We start from the raw sequence: 24082 nt of genomic DNA, 5'->3' as shown, positions 1-24082 counted from the left end.
GAATCTATATATCTTACAATTCTGTTAGCAATATGTAATGTTAATTCATAGCGGAACTGCAGTACACCCTTACAGTTTTCAGTTTACAATGCCTGATTAAATTGTGAGACTTTTTGACTTTGCTGTTCACAATTAATGATTGTTTTGGTCAAATAAGGAAGCAATACATAATTTATCTTTCACTGTGTATCTGCTGCAGTACACTAGCTTTCTTTTCAGATAAACAATATCACAAATACTAAACAGCAATTTCACTGCAGTTATGATGAAACTTACATAGCTTTAGACAAAAAACTGCAGTTGTGCACACAGGTACTCACATAATCGTTCAGGTTGGCAGGGACTGTGCTAGGTCATCCCATCTAACTTCCCTGCTTAAAGCAGTGTCAACCCTGGGATTAGGGCTTTATCTAGATGGGTCTTGAAAACCTCCAATCAAGAAAGGTAACCAACAGCTGACAAAAAGCAAAAAACACTCCAAACTTTGCAAAGTGAATTGTCTTTGCAATTCTGACTCAAATAATAGAATTATTTCTGACTTTACAGCTGCAAAATCGAGCGTTGTACTAAATTTTGCCATGGTACTAAGTAGTGAGAATCACCTACAGTTGTTTCTATAAGAATTTCCATTACAGAGTTTCTTAAAAAGTCAGCTAGATACATTCTGACATTTATGTATCCCCCATACAAAAAAACCACTGCATTTTAAAAAGTAACTTCAATGTGTCTTATACACAGATTGAAGCAAAACAAGCATTCAAGAACTGAAAAAAAATTAAAAAAATAAAAGGAGCTTACTATTACATGGCGTAGAGGACAAAGTGAGAAGGCAAACCTATGCCTGTGCCTGGTCAAGCAATAAATGAGCTAGGCCAAGATGGTATGGATTTCCAGGATGTTAAAATTCACACTGCCTATCGACTAACGACTTTTAAGAGAAAGTCCCTCCCAAAAGGGCTCACCTGTAACAGACACATTTCTAAGGCAGAAGTTAAGAAAAACAAGGTATTAGTGCCAAAAATAATAAAAAGTAACACTGCCCAATGTCTAAGACCAATCAAAGAATACTAGATTCTAAGGCCTGATTTCTCTCAAGCGAAAAAGCTCTTACTAAGAATTATGCACTGAAATACTTATTTCTTACATTGAAGGAAAGGGCCTATTTTCTTCAGCTGAACTCAGAAATAACCTCCAAATTCTACAAAAGAAGAATTCACTTGAGAACATGTGAACTGTTGTGAGGCACAGCTGGTCCTTGCAGATTGCCTTGTACTGAAAAATATACCAGATAACTGATCAGACGGGGATGATAATTATTTTCAGGGCTAAGGACCATTATTCTGGATAGCTGAGGGCCCAGTACACTTTAAGAACACATACACTTTTAAAACCAATGATGTAAATATAATAGTTGGATTTTCTTAATGATGCTGAACATTAAAACCACTGCCCAACTATGAATTATATCCTGTTTCCCAAACATGATCTTATTCACCAGAAAGAAATATATACTTAACAGGTCACACTTAAACTCATAAAAAAAATCTAATGACTGGTGTAAGCAACTTAAATCCTATATAACTCCCACCTTTACTGCCTCCTAAGCATATAATAAACTGTTCTACATTGGAAGAATCATCAAATATTAAATTTACAAATTAGAACATAATCTCACTGAAACATCCTCTTAAAACTCAGTGCCAAGTTTAGTGCAAAAATTAAAAGGTCACAATTTATGTAGGTTCTGTGAGAGTAAGAACCTTAAGTGTTAAAGAATATTGCATAAATTTCACACTTGTAGATAAAAAGAATTCTCAACACACAACCAATGTAGTCCAAATTATCTTGCAAAATTAAGGGCAGCTCAGCTTCCACAGCCGAAGAAGTGGACTACAGCTATAGAACTCTTGTGAAAACTGCAGCAAGAGAAGCAATCACCCGGCTGTGTGCTGAGCACATGCAGAGGATGTAGCATCCTCCCTCTCTGCTGCTGCTGTGCCCAAACTATTTCACACAGACCCCAGCAGAGAAGTTCAGCTGTTCACCCACATTCTTCGCTCAGTCATATGCCTCTCATTTTCTGGGAAAGGACCGTTAAAGCTTCAATGGATTCTCCTGCATGGAATGCCCAATTCCCTGGTTGGGAGTTCCTGAAGGTCTGACCCAACTGACAAAGCAACTGCTGGGCCAAAGTGACTGATACATCACTTATTTGAAGAACAATCAGAACGTAACCAAGTATATTTTCTAGTCAATCTGGTATAAACACATTTCTCAATACCAATCATAAAATTTAGATAAATAAGAATATCCCACAGTCTTATCTTGATTTGGTGACATTGCTCAACTGTTTAGCATTCAGAAACAACATAAAAAAGCAGCAGCTGTTCAAACCATTCGAAGTGCAGTATACAGGGCAACATTTGCAAGACAAAGTGTGTACCAATATTCTATGATTTACTTAAATGATACCTTTTTTGCAGGATTTATTACTGTCTGTCAGCACAATGTTACTGATGAAACGTACCTTCTTATTACAAAAACCTTCACACAGATAAACATACAAAAAAGAATAAATCAAAGTCTAACCTGTCCTAGTTCACTGCCTTCACTCACTTATCTTGTGTTGCTTTCATTGTGCAAATAGGCCTTGCCAATATAATTTTCATTTTTGTATCCACCACCCCATTTGTTGTTTGAAAAATGTTAAAGGCACAGAGCTTCAAAGACTGTTGGATGTACTTAATGAAGTGTCCTCAAAACATGTTCATGGAGAAAAAATGTGAAATAAACATGTCAAAATTATTCCTGGCCACTGTCCAGCAACCAGCTGTGGTGCACAGACTATGCTAACCCTGGGAACATTCTTCTTTCTCTATGGGCCTCCAGCTTTGCCTTCTGTTCCTGGGGATATTTGTATTCTTAAGTCATTCAGTTAAATCTCAAACTACACAAGACCAAACTGAATTAGTACTTCAAGAGAAAAACAATTAAGCATAACCAAGCTTTTCAAGCAACTATGTTTTTGTGGTTTGACACACAGTACCTTTTCATTAATTTCCCATAAAAAACATGCTTTGGGACACCTATACTGCTTGAGTCAAGTCTTCAAATTCTACCACTGAAGTTCTGCTCACTTAGGGTAATCAAACAACCAAACACCTAATTTTTTTAATAGTGGCACTAAATCCTACATTATGGTCAAATTCAAACTTTGGTAGTCATATTCAGGGTCTCTAAATTTCAGTGGAGTTTCAACTATTTGAGACACTGCTAAAGCATGCACAGAGAGATAAGAAAGGCAAAGCTCACCTGGAGCTGCAACTAGCAAGGGATGAAAGGTGACAAGACTTCTGGCAACAAAAGAAAGGCTACAGAAAATGTGAGCCTAATACTTAATGGACAAGGGGACCAGGTGACAGAAGGCATGGAAAATGCTGAGGTACTAGCATCAACAGTAGATGAAGGTGCGGTTCAGTAAGAAAATACAACTGGGCATGTACAAATCCATAGCATCAGAAGGATGTATCCAAGAGTGCTGAGGGAGCTGATGAGTATCACTGCAAGGACACACTATCATCTTTTAAAAGTCATAGCATCAAGGGAGATTCCCAAAGACTGGAAAATGGCACATAGCACACCTGTCTTCAAGATAGGCAAGAAGGATGATCTGGGGAACTACAGGCTAGTTGGCCTAATCCCAGTCCACAGAAAGGTTATGGAGCAAAGCCTCTTTGAAGCCATTTTCAGCAATATGAGGGACAGGGAGAAGGCTGGGAACAGCCAGCACAGATTTATGAAGGGTGAATCATACCCAACTAAGTTAACTACTTTCTGTGATAAAGTGAAGGCAGTAGGTGTTGTGTTCATCTTGACTTTATGAAGATCTTTGGTCTTTGACATGGTCTCCCACAGTATCGTCACAGACAAATTGGTGAGATGTGTATTGGAAAGTGGGTGCTAAGGGGCATAAAAAAACGGCTGGACTGTCAGGCTAAAGGGTGCTTGTGATCAGTGGTAGAAAGTTAAACTGGCAACCAGTTACAAGTGGTGTGCCTCTGGGAGCAACCCTGGGGCCACCACTGTTTAACATCTATATTAATGACCTGGATAATGCAATAGAGTGGACTCCTAGCATGTGTGCAACTGATATGAAATTGGGAGCTGAAGGGCAGGGCCTCTGTTCAGAGGAAAGAGCTATCAGGAATCTGTGAAACCCAGCAAGGGCAAAGGCAAGCACCTTCCCATGGAGTAATCCCATGCAGCAGTACAAGGTAGGGTCTGACTTGCCCATTCTGCAATTCTTCTTTAAATCTTCACTGATGGCATACTACTATCTGCCTTTTCAAGGTGCTCATATTATACTTTCTAAATTTGGGCACATTAGTTCCCCTTCACCTCCAGCCTTCTAGAATTTCTCCGCTGTTCCATGATTTGTTATAACTCAAAATTAATAATTCATATAGCTTCTAAGCTTTTTTTTTTTTTTTTTTTAGTATCTGTAGGTGTCAGTGCAGCAGATTTAAAAACATTTAATGTTAATAGTTGCTGGTACAGTGATAATATGTTCTTTCCATCAGTAATGATGGAGGTGGTGAGATGTAAAAGCATAATCCAGCCTCTTTCTGAATACAGAACATAATATTTATTGAATATTTATGCCTTTTTCTGCACAGCAGAAATTTATCATCCTTGCCCGTTATTGGACTTCTATCATTACTGAGCTTTTGTATCCTTCAAGAACAACCTCTATATTTAAAGAACTCTATTGTACTCTACTGCCCACAGATTTTTATTAATATCTTTACCTCCTTAACCAACTGCTTCCAAGTCATGTAAGTACTTGCCATCATCAGCTCCCCATACTTTAACCTTACTGCTAACTTCACTCCCCTTCTTACCTTGTTTTAACCAAACAAATCACGTTTCCTAAGAGAAGAATTGCTCTGAGAGTATCTAAATGAACAAACAATTGTCAAGGTAGTCAGATTCTTATGCTCAAGTATTCCTTGTTTTAAATTTGTTCTTCTTTTAATGATTAAAGTAGGAGATGTGTGCATATAGAACTTATTCTTGGCTCCTAAGATGCAAAGTTAGGTCACAGTTCGTAACACACCTGCACTATTTATTCTACATGCATCAGAAAGAAAACCTGTACAGAATTAACCAGAATAATGTGGCCTTTATTTGTTAGAAAACCATCTCTCATATATATATATATTTATGTATGAACAAGTATTTTAGAAGCTTCAGAAATTGATCAGTGGCCACTTGATTTATCAGCACAAACCTTCCATACATGCAACGGGCTGAATTCTCCTAATTTTCCTTTATTCAATAGATTGAATTTTAAGAAACTACTCATGGTTCTAGATTCTGAATTACTTTTATAAAAAGCCTCCAATATTTTGTCAGTTAAAACATTGGCACAGTAACATTCTACTTGTCTTCTGAATTGTGAGAACTGTTAACGTAGGCAACAGAATGTTTAATATACAAAACCACAGAAAAGTCTATAAGGTTTTGCTGTGACATTTTAGTTTTCACAGAGGTTTTCCAGTAAATGCTCATTAAAAATGTTTTAACGTACAATTTATTTGGATCCACTATAATTTTCATTAGATAGCTGTGATTTTTTTTTAATTGATCATTTTGCTTTATCTCAAAATACTAACACTAAATAGCAGAAATATACAAGTCTGGACAACGAACATGATATTCCATAAGATTTAGATATGAGTTTTAATATGGAAAGAACATTAGCAAATGCATTTCTGTGAAAATAAAAATCAATGTTTCCCTTGCAGCAAAGCCGAAAACCCTTCATATTATTTCTATCACATTCATTTTCTTTCTGTAAAGGCCATTTGCTTTTCACTAATAGTGAAATAGCTTAAGACTTGTAAACTTCATATTTTTTACATGTGCATTGGGTGCATGCCAACAACCTGCATCATCTTCTACATCAAACATTCATACATCCAGCCCAATTACTTTTTTTTTTTTTTTTAGGGCACTGGAAGGGAGGAGGGGAGAGAAGAAATAATGGTGATAACTGTTAAGTACATTTCCCACTTTTCTTCTACAGGTATTTCTGATCTGTGTGAATTCACTTACTGCATGCAGGCCTCATGATCCATAGCATGTAAATGTCAATGATCATGCTACAAGTTTGAACTGAATTAACCTTAAAAAAAGAAACATGCAATGGCAATGACAAAGAGTTCCATTCAAACTTCTGATTAATCTAAAAGAACAGGTATTTCCACTGCTGACAGTTACCTTTAAAGATAAATAGGGAATTCGTTTTTTCAGTATTTCAGGCTACATACATACATAATTTGTAAGCATTTACGAAACTGTCCACTGCAAAAACTGTAACACCTACTGTATTTAAAGATGATGAAAATCCACAGACTGGAAACCAAATCCATTTCATACAGATGGAAGAATGAGCTTTAAGTTTCTGAACTGCAAAGTTTTGGATAGGATTTTTAAAAGAAGCCTCCAATAAGTAACAAATTTAGACACTATATATACATTTAGCAGATCACATAAAAAGCATAAAACTACTTTGGGCATCAAACCAGATGGCAAGAATAGAATTCTTTCTACACAGGAGAAACACATGTATCATAAAGATGCAGTGTACTCCTGTTTCCTAACCCTTTTCAAATAATAAAATACCTTTTACAGTTCTCTGTTTTCATGATGTTCATCTAAAACCATAGAATTAAAAAGCCTTAAAAATATAGACAGAACTTCAAAAAAAGTCTGGGGGGTACTTAATCTCAAATGTTGAAAATGTCACGATGCTTCATTTTCTCTTGGCACAGAAAAAATGCCAGCATGTCTATCACTATACTTAATTAATCCACTTTTCTTTATTTGCTAAATAGTAGTCTCTAAATATGGTAAACTAGGCAGCAAAACTTAACATTAGCTAAGTCTATCAGGCATCTTTTATTCCTATATTTGTCTATGGGGCACAGAAAATGTTTTAACCAGTCAGCAAGAGATGCAAAAAAGCTATTTCCATCACTGAACTTGCATGTTTTCTGTACATGGTCAGAAATTAAAGACACCTGGGATCTTGTTTGTTACACTATTGTAAACATCAGTAAATAGCAGAGAGCAAGAGTATTTACAGGTTTTCTTCCTTTCAAAAATCACTGCTTATTTGTGCTGAGTTTGTGTGGTGGGGGTTTTTGGTAGCAGGGGAAGAGGCTACAGAAGTGCCCCCCTGAGAAGCTTCTGGAAAAACTCCCCCAGCTCCAAATCAGACCCGCCTCCAGTCAAGGCCGGGCCAATTAGCAACAGTGGCCACACCTCCTGTGATAACATATTTAAGAAGGGGGCTGGGACTTTGAGGATGAGTTAGGAGAAGTACACCTATGTGAACACCAAGGTCAGTGGAAGGACGGAGGAGGAAGGGGGGAAGGTGTGCTGGAGCAGAGATCCCCCCTGTATCCTGTGGTGAGATGGCAGGGCCACCCCCCTGCCACCCATGGACGTCACCTGAGGAACAGAGATTTGCCTGTGGAGGACCCGTGGGATTCTGTGGGAAGAAGCAGCCCCCGCTGTTGTAGTTCGGTGCTGGAAGGACAGCAGGGGTGACCCACACCAAAGCATCTCAAGAATGCATCCCATGGGGAGGACTCATGATGGAGAAACTTCATGGAGGACTGTCTCCCATAAGAGGGATACCACATGGAGCAGGGGAAAGAATGCAGAAGAGTACTTACCCCCCACCTTGGAGGAAGAAGTGGCAGACTGACTGCACCCCCCATCCCCTGTCCCTGCACTGCTGGGGGAGGAGGTAGAGATATCTGGAACAAAGCTGGGCCCAGGAAGAAGGGAGAGGTGGGGGGAGGTGTTTTTAAGATATAGTAACGCTTCTCACTGTCTCATTCTGTCTGTTAAGTGTCCTTAGCCTGGTTTTTTGCTTGTGACCAGTAAACAACCCCTCCCTGTTCTTATCTACATTCCCAAGCCTTTTGATTCATTTTTCTCCCTCGCAGCACTGGAGGGAAAGGAGTGAGTGAACAGCTGAGTGGTGCTCAGTTGCCCTCTGGGCTCAAACTACAACACCATTTTATTTAGTAAAAAAAACCAAAATAAATAAATAAATAAAATCAATACAGTGAATAAGTATAAGCTGGATGCATGTTTTGTGAAATTTGAAAAGAGATACTTTCAAAAAAATATACGAATCATCCAGAAACAAAAATTGGAACTGTTAAATACTAGTTTAAGTGGGAAAATTATCACCCCAGTACCCCAATCTTTTTGCTTCTCATTCTGGAACAAAACAATGGCACCTGAAATTCATTAACAAATATGAACACATGCACTGGTTTCAATTATTTCAGACAAACAACAAGTTATTTTTTTTCTCAATGGGTATGATTCAGAAACCAAAGAGTTTGTGCAGATCACCAGGTCCAAGACAACAGTCCACCAACTAACTTATTACAGTAGTAGAGATTCTCATCTAATCTGAAATTACTCTTTTCAGTGCCAAGTCTTTAATGCACAGTTGCTTTTGTCAGCTGAGTATTATCTAATTTTAAGCTACAGAAATCATGCCCATTTCAGTTTTTAAACAAAAGATGGCAGTTTTACCCAGGATACTTGCTTTTTCTCCTTATAAGCAGTGCTAAACCCAAGAAATTCTGAGTGGGCAGTGTAACTGAAGAGAGATTTGTGTCTTAAGTAGCAACTATACAGTCTGACATACTGTCATATTCCTCTTTTCTTCCTCATACACATTTCTTACAAACTAAGAAATTTGTTTCCATTAACATTTCATGAACATTTTCAAGCTTTTATACAAAACATTTTCATTTTCAGGCAACAACAGGCAGGAGAGTATTTAATTCTTCTAACATTTGGGTCATTAAAACCTTATTTCCTACCAAGAATAGGAAACTGTAGCTGCATTGCCTCATTTTTCAATATTCTATCCTACTATATGTTGCCAGTATTTCACAATAAGGCTTAAGTGTTTTCAGAGGGAAAATACAGTGATGATTTAACACAGTCTTCCAAAGTGAATGGGGGAAGCTAAAGAAATAACTGGTCAGGAATGTGAAAGTCAATGGCAGCCTTCTGTGTAGGAGATGGTGAATCTTAAGATCCTGAGAAAAGCAATGAAGACTAATAGCAGAAGTGCAGTCCTGGACTTGAGAAAACATTTTTTGTTTGTTCAGAAAGCTAGTTGGTGTGATCCCTTTGAAAGGGGCACCCTGATACATAAGGGAGGCCCTGAAGAACTCTCCAAAGTACAAGAATAGTCCAGCATTTTGACATGCAGCAGGTGTGGAAGAAGCCAACACAGACTAACAGAGTATTCCTAACTGAACTCCAGGACAAAAGAAAAATACACAAACGAGAAGAGGAAGAAGCTAACAGGAAGAATACAGAAACATTGCCTGCGGGCATGTACACAGTATTAGCAAACCAAAGATCATTTGGAATTGCAACTACCAAGGGATGTGAAAGGCTTCCATAGATATACAAGAGCAAGCTGAGGAAACTGAATATTCTCATCTATTCTGCACTTACAGGGCTGTGTTCATGTTTGGGTTGCCCACAGACATACCTGAGTTCAACTGTAAAAAGAGAAAGGTAGGAATCTTACTGCTGTCTTCACCTACCTAAAATAGGAGGGTGTATGGAAGATGAGAGCACACAGGCTGCACAAGAGGACAGGAGGCTACTGACAAGTTGTCATGTGGGAAGTCAAGATATTAGAAAAAAAAAAATTCACAGTGAAAGTGGTCAAACACTGAAAAAGGGTGTCCAGAGGCTGTGTAGTATCCATCCACGGAGATGATCAAGACTCAACTAAGTAAGATCTTGGACAACCTCATCTAACTGTGAAGGTAGCCCTGTTCTGAGCTGGGCATTTGAGAGAATGTCCTGCAGTAGTCCTTTCCAAAAATAAATTTTTCTATAATTCCATAATGTGTACCCACAAGAGCACACTACTTTTGGCACACCCTTTTCAACTTACTAATGTTGCTATCCCACATATGTGTCTGTTAAATAATGAACCTTTCAAAATAAATGATGATTTAAATTAACTTTGATATTACCAATTTCTAAAACCTCTTACTGTGCCTACCACATTATCCTCACACCTTCTCCCTCTTCATCACTGGGATCTCTGCTCGGTATTTCACCTCTTTCTCCCTAAAGCATCAATATAGAACCCTAGGAATGAAAATATGTAAAAAAATTTAAGCATAAATAATAGCAAAAATATGTGCATCAAGTCAGTAAACATTACTAAATACACAGGAAGCAGACAATTAAAATGCAGTACATACATAGTGTACAAAGGACTGCCATAATTTAAAGATCTTATGCATGCTATAGCAAAGACTATAGCCAATTTCTATAAAAACATCTGTTAATATATTTACATATAAATATATGTATGTAATGTGTGTGTAAATACAAAGAACCAAAGATGAAATGTAGACCACAAAAAAGCTGATGTGAAACACAAATCTATTTTGAAGATATGTTGTGGAATTCTCATGTAAGTAGCCCACCAAATCCAGTATCAAGAAAAGAGATCCTGAAAGACAGTTGCACAAACATGTGTTCTGAGATCCTCTCATCAGTGGATACATGGCATCATCTGAACCAGGAGAAATCCAAGAAAACTTGAAGAGTCAATCATTCTTTTTGTGCACCAGTGTTAAGTAACATAATTCTATCAGAGTGCTAATCACCATTTTAACAGTACTTAATACTTTTTTATATATAGTTCAAGTCACTCAAGAAAGCCAGGGACATAAAAATTGCCCTTAAAAAAATCTAGTCAAGAGGTGGTCTGTGACTAAACTTCAGTTTGCGAACACTGAAAGTGAGAAACCACTGCATTTAAAAACAAAGCATCTGCAGTTCTATGAAATGTGCTATTACACCTGATGTGTGTTAAATTTGTTTACATGTTACTTTTTATAGCCAGTTTCAAACCGAGGCACTTAATCTTTCCTTAGATAAGTGAAATGAATTAATTACTATCAAATCCTAGACATATTTATGCATTTTGTCATAACAGTAATTTACATGTCTTCTGAAAGAGAGAACTTGTAGAACTCTGAATATAAAAATACAGTTGACTACATTGTCTTAAAGCTTAAAATCTCACCTAACTCAAATTATTCCTTAGTTCTATAGTAGCTCATTAAAACCAAACAGCTTCTTTCTCTGCACTAAATACACTTAAGATTAGGTCTAGTTCTTCCCTGCATCACAGCTACATGCATCACCTTGCCTCCAGTACATTAGAGACCTAAATCCAAGAGAGTTTTAAGTTAGACCACTACAAGATACACACACACACAAGATCAACAGCACCAGTTTACATCCTGTAACATGCCTTCCACACAAAAAGCAGGAGGTAATTTGCACAGGACTCTGAAACCACATATTTTACATATAAGAAAATTAATTACCACTCAGGGTATTTTCCACTGCAAAGGTGAAATTTATAATGGAGAGTCAGGTCAGTTACACTTTAAGCACTTTACAAAGTACATTCAGAACAGGTTACCTTTAATTACAATATAACATGTAAATCCTCACTGTCTTTGTCTGAGCAGAAACAAAATTAAACTGGAAAAGAGAAAGGTAAGATGATCTATACACCCTATTAGATGGAAAGCAGGCTTCAGTACCATTGTACTCACTTTCAACTAACTCTAAATTCATCAGTGTTTTCATATTATAAAGTCATAAGTAAGCTGTTTTGAAAAAAAAGCTTTAACCAAAGCACTACCCTGCTGCACTTTGTTGCACATGAAGCCTAGAATGCTTGCAACGTGTTTCACGCATACCCAAGCGAATGTGTTTAGGGAAGTCCTCTTCATATGAAGTTTCCTACAAGATCTCAAGTACCTGGAGATCACATGCAGGCCATGACAAAATGACAAAGGAACAGTCTTACTTCAGGATGTCAGCAGTATCTTCTGTCTGTTCACTTATACTCACTTGGTGCTTTATGGGTTTTTTTCACAACTACTGTATAAATACTTTATACCAGGACCAGATTTCTGTGTGTTGAATAATATCCCAGTAGGAACCTCTGGGTTCAACAACAAAAATAGGCATATCTGACAGCTATGTTCCCCATTATATGATAGAGTATGCAATTAAGAACTGGGCAGCATACTGAGTGCATTCCAATTATAACTAAGCCATCAAATTCAAGAAGACTTCCTGATTAAAATTAAGGACATTTTCATTAAAATACATTCTTCCTATCCTTCACTAACATAGCAGCACAGTTAACATCATGCACACCAACTGCTCTAACTTCTATTTATATAGTAAAGCACAGGCATTGGTATGCATGAGAATTAAAGTAAGAAAAGGGCTCGAACTGCTACAATTTATTACCTACATAAGGTTTTCTTCCAAATGTAATCCCACTGAGCTCACACACAGTTATGTATTCACAAGACTTCAGTCAGTCAGTTACTGGGAAGACTTCTGAGTATCTGATTTGCAAGCACAATACCAGGGCTAAACAAAACAGAATTACTTGGAGCCTGAGAATTTCATAAAGAAGCCAATGAAATGCATGAGGTAGTAAGACTAGAATTATGACCAAAAAAAATTATCTGTAATAAGCTAATGAGATCACCCTTGAATGAAGTATCAAAATTTGGGCTACTTCTTGAACCAACAGTGCACAGAACCTGCAGCTACTTACTCTGACACTGTCAGTAACAAAAAAAAGAGAACACCCACCCATGTCAATATATCAGCACATTACAACTCCTCACACCCTAAAAAAATCCCTGCCATCACCATCTTGCATCTCTCTTGGCACTGTGAGAAAACTGCATAAAGGTCATGGAAAGCAAACTTCACTTGCATTCTTACAGGTGGCTCCTCCAGATTAAAGCTGAAGAGCAGCTGAGCAGTGGCACGTAAGACCTTTCAGTGCCTTTGCAGAACAGAACACTTCAGCTCCCACACCTCTGAAACCAACATTTTTCAGCAGTATGCAGTCACTTCTATTTAAAAACACAATACCACCTTGTGCTTACTGGTTATATACCACAAACTGAAAATCAGAAGAAATACAGGATAATTGAACTACGTGGGAAAGACAGAATTGAGTAATACCCTCTCGTTTTCTGTAAGATGTGCAGCTACTGCAAAGAATTCAAAAGGAAAAAAAAATCATGAAAGCTCAACTAAGTAGTTCTACATTCAAGCAAGCTTAAAATGATTTGCCAATTATATGGTCAAAAGTAAGAAGCTACAGTCAAAATCTGTCTTTTTTTATATCATAACCTATTTTCCAAATGTATTAAGAAAAAATAATCTTTAATGTGAACTCGCAGTCATTCAACCAAGATTCAGCAAATTCTAAACCCACACACTTGATTTGTCATCTATGTGGCTGCTAAATCTGACTGAAAGACTGATGTGTTACCTTGTTATTATTTTTTGAAAGATTTCTCTTGGGATTGCACAGCAAAGGAATGAGTATGTAGCCTATCTTACACAGGAAGGAGAGATTTTTATCCTTAAAAACAGGAGGTTCGCCCACATGATCACCTGGGACAAACTTGGCCAGTGCAAGCAGGCTAGAAGGTTATAGGAGCCTGGGAATGTTTAACATCAAGAAAGTAATTACAGCCCAGCAAGATCAGAAGGAATTACACAGGAAATGTGAACAGTAACCCTTTCATGCCAAAAAAATCATGAAAAAGTGAGCTCTCGGCTGCCAAATTATGAGGCTGTACAAACCAACTGCAAAATGCAGGAATGGAAAAAACACTATATATTACTAGGCTATAAATTCCCAACGATGTGATAAAGCTATACTTCCAAGAAAAGAACAAAACCTCTGGTCTTTCTTCTTGCCATGTATACACAGTATAATTAAGGCCCAGAAGAAACATGAAAACATTTCAAACACCACGTAAGAATGGTCAGTTGTCTCTTCTGAATTTTTTCTTTTAATTTTGTGCTGACCAAAGAGTCTCCTCCCTAGAAGGTGGTCAAACATCTTGTTCTTATTTAGTTATGGGAAACTTCCTTCCAAAATAAATAGTACATTATCCAAGCAAGAATGCTAACTCTCAGTTATCTATTCCATAAAAATGAATCTCCCAAATTCTGAAATAAACCCCATAGCTCAACAGAATGGGCTCAAGCTACCCTATGTATTTGTTGGTGAAGCAATTTCTGTTCTCCAGGGAATCTGAGTAATCTGACTGTAGTTCAGTCTAGTTACAAAGCCTCCAAGTGCCAATTTGGAAAGTGAACAGTGATCATACATGCATGCTCTTCACACAGACCTGGGAACCATCTTAATGAAGCAGGAAACTTTTTTTACACTCCCCACTAAGGAAAATTGTATTCCTTTATATCTACCAACATATAATGCTGCAAAGTATAAGCACATAACCCTGATCAGACAAGAAATGAGCAATAAAGCAATCAAACACTAGTGTTTTTATGAATTTGTTGATGAAGACTATGATGAATATATTCTCATTGTAGTAAACAAAATAGGCTCCCCTAAAATGAGTATTATTGCATATCTGATCTACTCAAAAATGAGAAAGACACTTTTATGATTAAAAAGATCAATACATTATCTTATTTATTTAAACAACATGCTTCTTTAGTTGTTCTTAAAATTACAAATCAGAACAGCATCATCACATGTTGCATTTGCAGTGCATCTCCATACCAGCATTTCAGCTTTTCTTCCACCTTGTCACTGAGGTGTTGCCCTCTACCTTTCTACCTTCCTTTACTACCAAAGTCTTTCTTTTCTCATCTTTCTGTTGGATTCTATTTTGTTTCCTTTTCCTTACCTTCACATCTTAAGGCAGGCCTTTGCCATCACTAATGCCACATGCACAACCGACTCCTGCATGACTTAAGTCTACTCAGCTACCTGCTCAGTGGAATCACTGATAAAATCACGGGGAAAAAAAAAAAAAAGCAAACAACAAAATAAGCACATGAGAATTTCGAGCATGGTCATGCAAACAGGGCAGATACAGTGCAGTAAAGAAGTAGCAATGAAGAAGGCCAAAGAGTCATTGCTGACATTATGGCCTGCACAAGTAACTGTAACACCCATTCTTTGGGAAATAAAACTGAAATATGAAACAATTATATTTTCTATTATTTACTGAGATAGAGGCTGAAAAGAGACAAGCACCATGACCTCATTCTGGAGACAAAGGGGAAGTTACATTTTCTCCTGGGCTAAACTAAATCCCACTTCTAAGGGTTGGCGATTTGCAAAAACAAACTGAACTAACTCTCCCAGTCAATACACGTTCTTCTGAGATTAAAGTCACTTCTCCTAAATTTGCCCGTCTCCACAGCAGATTAAATATTCAGCAGTACAATATCCATACAAGATGTTAGCCAAAAAAACTGCAACTGTAGATGAGCTACTAAATTTTCAATGACTATACGCTCAACACAAATCTATCCACAGCACATAGTTTGCTGATCAGTCAGAAAAACACTTCTCTATTGTTGCAAGTCATTCTGTGTTCAAAGGACTTGTACGTGTAGAGCAAAAATACCTCCAGAGATACTGCTATTACTTTTCTAGTGAGCTACAACAGTTCCAAAGTGCATAAAACTAAAGCCTTTCTTTCAGCAAGGTGAACTGACCTGTCTGAAGTCTGTTAGAAGCCACAAGCTAACTACAAGGACTCTTACCATGCAAACAAATTGATGGCAACAGCATTGGGAAGCGTTTCCCATACCTCCCAAGTGTAGGCAACACGTCAGAAGCTGAGCATTCCTTTCAATACATAAATTCATAACTGATTCATCTGCCAGACCCTGAAGCAGTGCTGTGGCTCACAACAGTGTGCACCGCTAATATCAGATTCCTTTGTAAATTAACGTTTTCCACCGGACCACATCTGTTCTTTATGGAACCTCCTTAGAATTTATATTTGAAAACTAGTAATGTACCAGTACTAATGTTTTTTTAACGGAGAGGTTACTAGCATTCATCTTATTTCCAGAAAGAAATACAATTAACTTGAAACCTGAGAGTAAAGAATGTTATATTCTGGGCTTGTGAACCCACTTTATAATGCAAAAAATGAATATCAAAGATACTAGTTTTGAAAATTATTAAGCTTCTAAATACAATTATTTGTAATAAAACTAGATTTTGACAGAAAATTAAAACTTCTTCTTTTGGGGGCATCTACAGTCAGTCAATTTCACATGTGTGTTAATATTCTCACCCAGTCTCTTCCTAACTGCGAGTATACACACTAAACATTTTCTCCTTCTCAATATAAAGCAACTTTCTAAATATAGTTGCCAAAGACTGAATTATTAAATAACTACACCATTCACACATGAGTATTGAAGAGAGAGGCTGCTAAAGAAAACTTGAAACTCTTCTCTCTAAATATCCTCCAAGAAAGCATGCATGGTCATTCTGTGCCAACCAGCACTAACTAATACAAATTTTTGAAGTTTATCTATTAACTTTTCATTATTAATTAACATTTTGGAAAAGGTCTTTCCAGTGTTTCATGTATGAAATGTTATAAAGTGACAATTCAAGCTCTTTTCATTACTGAACAGCACACACTTTAAAACATAATTCTACTTAGACAAAAAAAGGCTTATACTGCCCAAGATTATTATTTCTCCCATCACCAAAATCTCCAAGGGTTAAGTAAGGACAGGCTAAGTATCCCAGGTCTATTTCCCTGATAAGACAGGGCAGTTGCAATAGTATATAGGTACAGCCCACTATTCAAATGATGATTTTTTTTTTAAAACTTTTTTTCTAGGCAGAAGATGCTTTGCAAATTATTAGGTATCACAATCAAAACATCACTCTGTTTCCTTGGCTTGCATTTTTGATGGTCCAATTAAAGTCCACTACTCCACAACTTCTATTATCAACATTTTATAGTTCTTGATTTTTTTTGCTTTTTCCCAAAATGAACAGCTTCCTGAAACAGGAAGAGACATACGCAGAACAAACCAATTCTATAATCAGGAGTTTCCATCAACTTAGTTAGCAGTATTCTTTGTCTAAGGAATTTTTCTGCTTCTCAGAAGTTGATTAGCTAAATATCAAAGATATGTGCATTTCTGTAAGTGCAGTTTGATTTTAAAATCAAAAAAGAAAAATAAAAGTTTGTTCTACTTTAATCTTGACCATGAAAATAAGATTTGTTCTCAAAATTAAAAAAAAATCACTTTCCAGTGAACATCAATATTATATACCAATTGTTTGAAGATTTTTAGGTGCAAAAACACCTTCAAAAACATTTCAAAAGTTTACAGTGAATTTGATCAATTACACCTTAATAATGTTTCAGACCAGCTCTCCTTGCAATACAAAGCTATCTTCACAGCATGCTAGTACATAAATGTAGGTTTAATATATGCATGAAATCACAAAAAAAATAAATAAAATGGGTATGATCCTTGCAGATCTTGATCTAACCTAAATGGAACCTACAGTTTCATGCTTCTTTTAAAGTGAAATCTTACCATGTAAAAGAAACCTTACCAATACTTATGATTAAATGATCTAGAAAAAAAGTCTTAACACAGAATCCATAATTTATCAGTTTTTCTAACATTTTCTATGTGTTCACAAAGTCTTTCAGATGCTGCAGTAAACAAAGGAATTTGACAGCCAGGTGAAAAATACCTGGAAGAAATGAAGTACAGGACAGACCAAAATAATGCTAACCAAACACACCAAACTGTTACAGTGTCAGCATCTCACCTTAAGCAAAAGAACATGCTCTAAACTGGTCAGAAGTGCAAAATCCTGCACTGGACTGGAGTTACTCACTGTCTCAATAACCCTCACAGCAGCTGTTGATCAGACCTGGCTTCCTTTATATTTAGGAAATCAAAAAGGCTTCACTCAATCCTCCTGGAGCACCTCTCACCACAGTTATTTCCAGACTTGTCACTTTCAAGCCACTGAAATTAGCTACCTCACCAAGCAACTCAACATGCTACAGCTAACAGGCAAGCTAGTTTGACCTGTTTTCTTTTAGCAATGCATTCACATTGTTCATCAGCAAAAAACTGGGGAAGATTTGTTCTCAAATCTGATGAGCATACTCCAGTCATGACTTTGTAACAAGCCCTGAGAACAGAACACGCGCATTACATATCTTATACATATGATGCTTTTGACAACTTACCCCATTATACTAATTGCTTTTTAAAAAATGTCAGACTTTCATTATATTCTGATTAAGTGCACAATAAGATATGTCCCTTCTACTTCAAATTCCATCTCTTCAGAAAACGGTAAGAGCTACTACAATCACCACTAAAATACGAAGACCCAAAGCAGGAGGCAAAATGGTTTTCTAAAACACTAATACAAGATTAAGAAGCATTGTCTCAAGAACAAGCAGAAGATTTATTACTATCCTCACCTGCAGATTATTATATAAGTAACACTTTTTCATCACAGGAAAAAAAAATTATTCCTCAGGCTCCACAAAGTATAAAGTAAATCATTATACATACAAGACAACAGAGAATTGGCACAACTTTCAGATATAGCAACCTGCAATCAAAACTACTGCAAATTACATCACATTTATGTTTTTATAATCTACAAACTATACTGTGGCAATATATATTCTTGAAGTGCAGGTAGATGATGAGTGAAAAAAAAAAGATGTGAGAAAGACAAACAAACCAGTAATCATTCTACTAACTAACAAATTACACAAGGTGTTTTCAGAAATGGCCCCTTAATCCAGGCAAAGATAAAATACTTCCAGCCTTGAAAAAAAAAGTCAGCCACCAACTTTTGAAGCATTTTGCTCATTACAAAAGTGAAAAGAAATAAAGCAAAGCAACAAAATTCTCCAGAATTCCACATACATCTGGCACCCACCTGCTTATGCAAAGACTGGCAACATGTAGTGGTGGCTTTTAAATGCATATTTTTCAAATAGCAACAATCCCCAAATAGCAAAGCTTAGCTTTCAGATGTTCCAACCCCAAATAACATTTAAAAGTTGGCCATTATTTTACGCTTATCATCCCTGACAGAGTACCTCTCAGTTACTGAAGTTTTTGTGCCTTGACAGGCGAATTCCATTTTTCAGATTCACACAGAGAAAATGTTTCAGTATAAAATGTGGCTATTCTAAGCCAGGAACACATCCCGCAGGTCACTAAGCTACCGTCTTTCAGGCAAGTTCTCCATAATTAAGGTATCAATTATAATTTCACATGCATATTTTATTTTATAAATAAACTCTGTTTTCAGAATTTGAGCTGTGGGAAAGAATGCCTGCGTCAATGTAGCAACCCTTGAAGCACAGCAATTTTTGAACTGAATGCCAACTCTAAATGTTATAATATGGATTCGAGCAGGAAAAAATAGGAGGAAGATTTTCCCCCTCACTCCCCAAATTCCCACAAGCCTTCTGAATCTTTTTATTCCTGTCACGGCACCTCCCTGACATCTGCTCTTTGCCGCTCTAGAGCCAAATACAACAAATTTAAGTCAATCTGTTGCTAAACATACCAAAAGTAAAAACTGCAGCCTCCATTAAGTGGAGTGAAAAGGACGTTTCAGTGGAAATGAGCAAAAGCTGATTCCGTAGTCTTTTCCCGCTGAACACTGCTTTTGATGCTTTTATCACAGAGTTTTGTATTTGAGTTTGATAGAGACTGAAAGCAAACATAGTTCCTAGGACTTGAACCATGCCAAGAGAAAAGACTGGCAGAGCGACAAGCATGCTCATTTAATTAAGATACCCCCACTGCTATTTTTTTTATGACTTTTTACATACTTGCTGGAAGTTGGCTGGAAGACATAGAAGGCCGGTATTAGCTCATCTCACCCTCCCTAAATATTCCATCACTCTAGGTACAGAACAAACTTGTGTACTGACTTGGATTAAATTACTGCAGGAACACCTACTTAATGCACGAACCCAGGCAACAGAAAAAACGAAGCTGAACAGAACAGTGTCTCACTAGGGGCAAGTCACAAAAACAACTGCCCTACATAATTCCTCTCCAAGTTGATGAGGACCCCAATGTTACTCCCCAAAACTTCTTCCTCAATGTCCCCACTTACAAGAAAAACGAAGTAAATCAGGGGATACTACCAAGAGAACTAGACATAGTACCTAGGGGGTATTTCACACCTAGACATAACCTAATATAGGGCTAGAGAGCAAACAAATTAGTGAGACACTGTAACTATTTCTCCTGTAAACAAACTAGGGACGAACTTAATTCTTTTACTCCCACCATCAATACATAGTTTTTAGATGAGCTTTACTAAAAATCATGACAGAAAAAATAATCCTATAAATTACAAAAAGCTGAGGGACTATATTCGTGCAGGAAAAAAGGTAACCTGAGCCTGTGTAAATATTCTTGCACTCTAAATTACCCATTTTCTAATAGAATTTTCCTTAATTAAAATTATCCCTAAACTGCAAAGCTCACTGTCTTATCAATTTATTAAGAAATATATCCTTTCTCAAGTCTTTTTTCAGTTTGTCACCCTAATTTCACAAATGTTCCCTTACTCTTATAGCATGAGCCAACAGAACAAAAGCTCTTGAATTACTTTTCTCAAACCATTCATCATTCTGTGTACTTGTGTTACACTTCATCATATTCATTGCCTTTCAAAGGCTAAGCAATCTTTTTTTTTTTTCAATTTCTCTTTATACAAGCAAATTTCTATTCCCATAGATCACCCTTTTAGCCTTTTCTCTGAATCTCCTCTCCTCTACACCTTCCTTTTTAGAAGCAGCATCCAGAACTACATACACTGTGATGGCATGCTATATGACAGTAAGATATTGATTTTTACCACAGGATTTTATTCCCCATGCTATTCTCCATCACACTTTGTTTACTCTGATTGCAAGTACAAACACCGATATCAGAAGTTAACAGAGTTCTCAGAAACAAGATTCTTAACACACAGTCCCCTATTTTGAATATGTGACACTAGGAACATGTAAAGACTTACTATTTCAGGCCAGGTAGTCTTTGCTTTTTTGTCCTTTGGCATCATTTCTTCCTCATATCTCATCCATTACAGTCCACAAATCTTTGTCGTATGCTCATCAGGATATCCTTCCAGAAAATCACTGGTTTACAAGAGAACATAACACAGACTGAGCAAACATAACTGCCCTAAACTGCAGATATGTGGACTTCTCACCTTTAGGCTTTCAACGAAGCACCAGGTATGTTTTGGTGCAAGAACAAGTCTACTGTAATGTAATGTAATACAGCAGACCTGTTCTTCGAAAAAGTAAAAGTCCAATAGAAAATATAAGACATGCGTATATGGAAGACAAGAACACTCTACATCTCACCCTACAAGAATTATGGAAAACATAACATCCCTGAATTAACCTACTAAAATAGCATAAAATATGATAGATACTATATCGACCCTTAGGGGGTACATATCTAGCCAAAACTAGACAAAAGTTTCCAAGAAAAGTACATTTGAAGATCTGAAATCACAACTTCCTATCATTATTTTTCTCTGGGAGCTAAAAAAACAGGAGAATCAAAAGTCTAAGATTTTTTTTTTCCCCTCTCAATCATGAACAGTATTGTAAAATTTGTTTAATACTGCCATTTAGGAAAAAACATAATAGAGTGATTGACCCAACTCTCTGTTCTTAAACACTCTGCTAAAAGAAGAAACTATTTGAGAAAATAACAAAACCCAGCTGAAGGCATTTGGGTGGTCTCAGTTTCAGTCCTGTAATACAGAACAGTCCCTTCTTTCTAAATCCCATACCAATCTGTTTTCCTTCTTTAGTAAAGCCTCAAAATATTTTGATGACAAAAGCAATAAAACCCATATTATTAATTTAGGACATTTTACTAGTAGACTGATAACTTCGAAGTGCTTGATTCACCATACACAGAGCACACTTACATACACAACAGAACAATGCAAGTTTTTATACACTGTTCCTTTTTGATTTCCTAGCAGTATTTGGGGGGTTCATATACTTTTACCTTTAGGACAGTGCATATCATTAGTGGTGACTGAATGCCAATATTTAAACTTTACTGCCTTGCTTCCTAAGACATGGATCTATCTTATTTCTTCCCCACCTGTTCTGGTTTCACTGAGCTGAGCAAGACCAAGAACTGTCAGAAGCTCATGTCTTGGTGTGTGGAGCACTACTTCACTGAAACAGCAGCCTGATATAAATCTGAGATTATAGGCACTCACAAAAAATTGCCAGATTGTAACCTCACTCAGGGAGGCTAACCAGTCAAGGACAGCCAAAATTAAGTTTTGTATTGTTACTATTTAAAAATCAATGACATGCAGAAGACTGAAGCGTGCTCAAAACTACACAAATCAGTAGCAGGAACATCCCGATTTTCTATGGTTCATCCAAAAGAACTGCAAATATATAAGCGAAGTGGCAAAGAAGCATAGGTACAACAGAAATTGCATCGGTCTAAGATGCAATTTGTTGCCATGCATCATTTTCAGAATGCTGTCCCTAGGTAAAGGTCCTTAGAAGACAAGAGAAGAGAACAAAGAGTCCCTTTCAATTGTTCCTTACAATGGATGAATAATGCACCAAAAAGTAAGACAAGACACCTTTAAGGGTTTGTTTGGTTTGGTTTCTGCTTTTGGGTCACGTAGAACCATTAAATACTTCCTACTGACATTTCAACCTTCAGTTACTCATAGTATAGGGCTTCATGTGGAAGGCCGAGTATGGAAACATTGCTCTGACGGATCTGCCAGTAAAATCTCAAAGAAACAGCAAAACTTCTCCATGAAACCAGAACTTAGAAGCCACCTAATATCCCAAACCAATTTCACTGATAAGTCCTAGTAAGTCTGCCAGGAGTGGTTTCTTCCCCCCACCCTACATCTACTTGAATCAAACAAGTTTTCAGAGCTGCTTTTCCACCTCTTTTGCACCTGCTTCTCCTGGCAAATACCCAAGCAAGCCACAAGAATACTCCTACCTCCCTGCCTCCCCAGCGACTTGCTGGGACAGAGGCATTTCAGCAGGGCTGGAACAGCCCAGATCTGAAGCTCATCTCAGCACATGACCCCTTCTCGGCATTAGCCACGATACTTTTTCTAAACCACCAACCTTGGGCTTAGACTTTCTGAAAAACAATACAGGGCTAAGCCACAGAATGAAACTGCAGGACGCATACACAGAAATTAATATCCTATAGCAGTCTCTAAAAGTCCCACTTCAAAAATATATGTATTCATTACTCAATACTGCATAATTTTACTCTTTATATGATCCCGTGAAAAAAACCCTCAACATCCTGCAAAAAATAAATGAAGTGACCACAGAGCATTACAACTGTGGAAGATGCATCAAGCTACATATTATATGCTTTCCTTTCCATTTGTACAATAGCGTAAGTATACTGGCAGCTCAAGAACTAAGCCTGTTCTGGCATGCGGACATCAGCTAGCCTCCCGTCAGGCAAGGCTTTCAGTACTGAAAAAAAGATGCAAGGAAGAACTTAGTATCAAAACAGTGATACAAAGAATAGTTCAGTTTAGGTGAGGAAATAGTTCTTTCCTAAAATGGTGAAAGACTGAAGTGACAAACCTCTCCTTAATTTATGCACTTTCATGTGCTTAATACACACTACAGTTCTACCACAGTTAAGTTTTATGGTGTTTTGATTACATTTTTTATATTAATTAGGAAGAATTATCAGATTAAGATGTATTGCTCCACAAACCATAAGAACATTTCCTATAACATTTAATTACACTATAAATACCCATGAAATCCGTCCTTTAAAAAAAAAAATAATACTTGACTACTACTTACACTAGGGTTAATCAGCTTATTAAGGACAAACCAATACCTGCAAATACAGTACTATAATAAGTCAAACCCACATTTAATTAGCAAATATCACATGAAGAACAGGATGGTTTCTATCCAACTGTTCTGGGTGTTTTCATGAACGGTGACAAGACCCATAGTAATACAGAGCAAATACAGTAGAAGACAGCATTCTCCAAATGCCATTTCCTCTTTGTTAT

At 37.0% G+C, this 24082-nt stretch overlaps 1 protein-coding gene across 15 annotated transcripts in view; it reads right to left on the bottom strand.

The window, feature by feature from the left end:
- The window catches only part of ZNF438 (zinc finger protein 438), a 59025-nt gene that overhangs the window by 31026 nt on the left and 3917 nt on the right, over positions 1–24082 (bottom strand). For 8 of the 15 annotated variants that reach the window (XM_074832980.1, XM_074832988.1, XM_074832999.1 and 5 more), the window contains exon 4: positions 21035–21155. The exons of 6 other annotated variants lie outside the window; for them this stretch is intronic. The gene's annotated coding sequence lies outside the window, so the exon portion shown is untranslated. The remainder of the gene's footprint in view (positions 1–21034; positions 21156–24082) is intronic. One more of the 15 variants, XM_074832949.1, reaches the window with a different exon arrangement.

This window comes from Strix aluco, chromosome 1, assembly GCF_031877795.1.
Source record: "Strix aluco isolate bStrAlu1 chromosome 1, bStrAlu1.hap1, whole genome shotgun sequence".
NCBI lineage: Eukaryota > Metazoa > Chordata > Aves > Strigiformes > Strigidae > Strix > Strix aluco.
This window is presented reverse-complemented; position numbering and strand designations above follow the sequence as displayed.